The 3,307-nt window shown below is 46.1% G+C and overlaps 1 protein-coding gene across 3 annotated transcripts in view; it reads left to right on the plus strand.

Moving 5' to 3' along the window:
- Positions 1 to 2,360: 2,360 nt before the first annotated feature.
- ZNF462 (zinc finger protein 462) overlaps positions 2,361 to 3,307 on the plus strand; it is a 91,635-nt gene continuing 90,688 nt past the window's right edge. For 2 of the 3 annotated variants that reach the window (XM_008923690.3, XM_018072876.2), the window contains exon 1: positions 2,361 to 2,515. The gene's annotated coding sequence lies outside the window, so the exon portion shown is untranslated. Of the gene's footprint in view, positions 2,516 to 2,898; positions 3,034 to 3,307 lie in introns of those variants that run through there. The other variant, XM_029959938.1, reaches the window with a different exon arrangement.

A 3,307-nucleotide genomic window follows, 5' to 3' on the forward strand; every position in this document is an offset into this window, starting at 1 on the left:
CCCTTTGTTCTTCTGTGTTTTGTTTTGGTTTTAATTTAAAATGTAATGCTGAGAGACAAAGAGGTAAATTATCTGCCTCAGCGTTGATGGTACGTCAAAGATTGCAAAGCCCAGGCGCTCTATTCCTGCGATGAGGATGATTTATAGAAAATTGTAGGCAGAACACATGCACATTCTGGCAGCCGTAAAGACAGTCCCTCCCTTTTCCTTAATGTTCTTTTATCAGCTTCTTAGGAGGTGTCCGCTTCGTTTGTCTGCATGAAACCAGTAGTCTTAGTAGGAATCCTCAGTTTTGGTGTTTTTTCCCCTTTTCTTTAAGAAGGATTCTCTAAATCCAACAGTGCTCCTTTTGCCCAGATATTATCCTTCCTCCCATTTCCCACAGCACTTGTTTGGGGGGGGGGGTGGAGTAGCGGAAAGAGGGGAGAGGAGGAGGGAGAAGATCTTTCTCCTGTTCAGTCATTAACTTGCACGGCTTAAAGAAAGAAAAGATTTAATGGGAGAGATCCTTCCTGTGTGCTTTGTCCTAACAGCATGCTTGAGGAGGGGAAGATCGGAGGGTGCATGGGTTTAATATTTGACTAGTACCTGGGCTCCCGATTTTTGTGGTTTGGGGTTTTTTTTTGTTGTTGGTTTGGTTTGTTTGTTGGGTTGTTTTGGTTTTGTTTTTTTTTTTTTTTTTTTTTTTTTTTGCTAGTGTTTCTGAGTTTGGTCTTCAGCTGAGCTGTGAGAGACAACGAAGTTCTAACGTGCCTGACCTCTCCCAGAGCCAGTAAAATCTGAACTCGAATTTTATGGAGATCACCTCAGGTTCACCACTCATATAGAACTTACTCGGAGCAGGAGAGGATCTCCCCCTTCACCTGAACCGGAGCTTCGTGGTTCTAGTCTCTTCCACCTATGCAAACTGCAGAGCTTGAGGGCGCGAGAAACTCCACTGATGTTCCAATACCAGTCATGTCCTTGTGCTCAAATTGATTTTGCCTCTCTCCCGTGTATTGATTTACTGAATCTGCACGTAACCCCTAATTCCTCCCCCCCCATCCCAATACCCCCTTTCGGCGCTAGACATAGCCCTAAAAAGAATCTGACCTAGTGCAGTATAAAGATTGGAGGGGGGGAGGGGGATTGAGGTGGGGGGTGTCGAGTAAAAGAAGTAACTCAGGCCAATGCTTAACAGAAAGGACACTAAATAAAAATGCAGGCTACAGCCGCTTTGTCTTTGTCTGCTTGCCTTCATCACCCAGATACCTTTCTTTGTGAGTCTTGGTCGTTAGTCTCCACGGTTTTAAATACTCAGTCACAAAGAAGCAGACAACTAAGTGTTGGAAGGCATAAAAGTTATTTTAAGTAGATTTAATTATTTTATTTTGCAGCCAAACGTTTCACTAATGTAGGAATTGATTCTGGTGATCGGTAGTACAAACTCTCTTTTCTCTCAAATGTTTGTGAGAAATAAAAAACCTGGAGATAACTGTCTTTATTTCCAGGAGTAGACTTCAAAATACGTGCCAGAAATGGACAATTTGAGTGTCCTTTCTCCACATCAAATGCGAGCTGGAAGGGGGATTAAAAAGCAACCACGTGGTAGATCTAGTTTTATACTTTCCAACCTCTAGCTCCATTTATGTTCTTTACCCTGCTCAGGGAAGATTAGCCTCTAGATGGATGTGTCCGAGGGATCACCTTGGGGGCAGCTCTGCATGTAGAAACCGGTTTTTGCCATGGCTGGAAGAGAGCTATGACCCAGCAGAGCACTCCATCCGAGTGGCTCCCCCAGCATCGCAGGAGCTGCTGAGCACTCCTGCACAGGAAGCTTTGTGAAGGCAACAGCTTGGAAGGGGAAGATCTTCAGATCTTTCCCCCTTCTTCTCCTCCTCCCTGGCCTGTGAGTGATTCAGTGTCCCAAACCTTAACTTTTTGTTACCACCTTCCTCCTCTTAATCTCCTTCATCTTCAACACCTCCTTCTACCATCTTCTCCATCTGTCTGCCTCCTGGATCTTTCTCTCGTTTGTTTGCTTTCCCCCCTCCTCTTCCACGTCCCTCCTCTTTCTTCTTGCCTTTTCCTCCTCTCTTTTCTTCTCTTTTCTTTCTCTTTTTCCTCCTTTTCCCCTACACGTTGTTGTTGTTGTTAGAAAGGATTCTTGCACCCCCTGGTGCTCTTGCGTTTTGTGTAGTAGGAGAGGAGATTGTCTTCTTTCTCTCTCTCCCTCTGGTTGCTCATTATTCAGAGAGAGACACAGAGGGTGAGAGAGAGAGAGAGAGAGACGGATATCTCAGGTCATCTGCAGCTGCAGCAAACCAGTGAAGGAGAGAGAGAGAGAGAGAGAGAGAGAGGGAGAGGGAGGGGGGGGGGAAGCAGGGAAAGATGGCGATCCTCCATTGCTGAGACCTGGCAAGGAGCACATGAGACTCACAAAACAACTTCCACAACAATAACAAGAAGAGCTAGGCAGGGAGGAAGAGGAGAGGAGAGGAGGCAGCAGCAAGAGCAGCAGTGCCGGGACGCTCCTGTAAGTTCTTGCAATTAAAACCCATCTCTGGTTTGGCATTGGAGAGATCATCTCTCGTTTGTATGTGTGTGTTTTGTTTAGTCTTTTCTCCCTGTCTTTCTACCACCTTCCTCTGAAATCCATTCATTCCGTCAACGGAGGAAGGAGGAAGAAAGAAAGGAAGAAAAAAAAAAAGAGAAGAGAGGGGAGCGAGAGCGGGGTGTTTTGTTTGAGAGAGAAGTCTCTTGCATGGAGGAGGAGAAGAGGAGGAGGTGCTGGTGGTGGTGGTGGTGGTGGTGGTGGTGGGAGGAGGAGGAAGGCGGTTAATTAATTTTTTGTTGTTGCATTACGGAGGGGGGTGGGGGGGCAATATGGGGAGATAAGTGAGATACCAGCCGAGCTTTCGGGGTGGGGGGTACCCGAGTGGATATGTGTGTGTGTGCGAGGTCTGGATGGTGCTGTGCGTGTGGACTTGGATCAGAAACGGGAGACACACGGAGGAGAGAAAAGCTCCGTGCTGGCACGACCCAGGCAATCGGGTGACCTCTTTCTTCCTTCCTTCCTTTCTCTTTTCTTTTTCTTCTTCTTTCTTTCTTTCTTTCTTTCTTTCTTTCTTTCTTTCTTTCTTTCTTTCTCTCTCTCTCTTTCTTTCTTTCCTTCTTTCTTTCCTTCTTTCTTTCTTTCTTTCTTTCTTTCTTTCTTTCTTTCTTTCTTTCTTTCTTTCTTTCTTTCTTTCAGTCACTCTCCCCCTCCTCCTCTTTCTCCTCGTCCCCTCTCGCTGCCCTCTTCGCCACTGGCGAGGTTGGTCCCTCA

Source organism: Manacus vitellinus, unplaced genomic scaffold (assembly GCF_001715985.3).
Source record: "Manacus vitellinus isolate BGI_N305 unplaced genomic scaffold, ASM171598v3 scaffold_23_pilon, whole genome shotgun sequence".
NCBI lineage: Eukaryota > Metazoa > Chordata > Aves > Passeriformes > Pipridae > Manacus > Manacus vitellinus.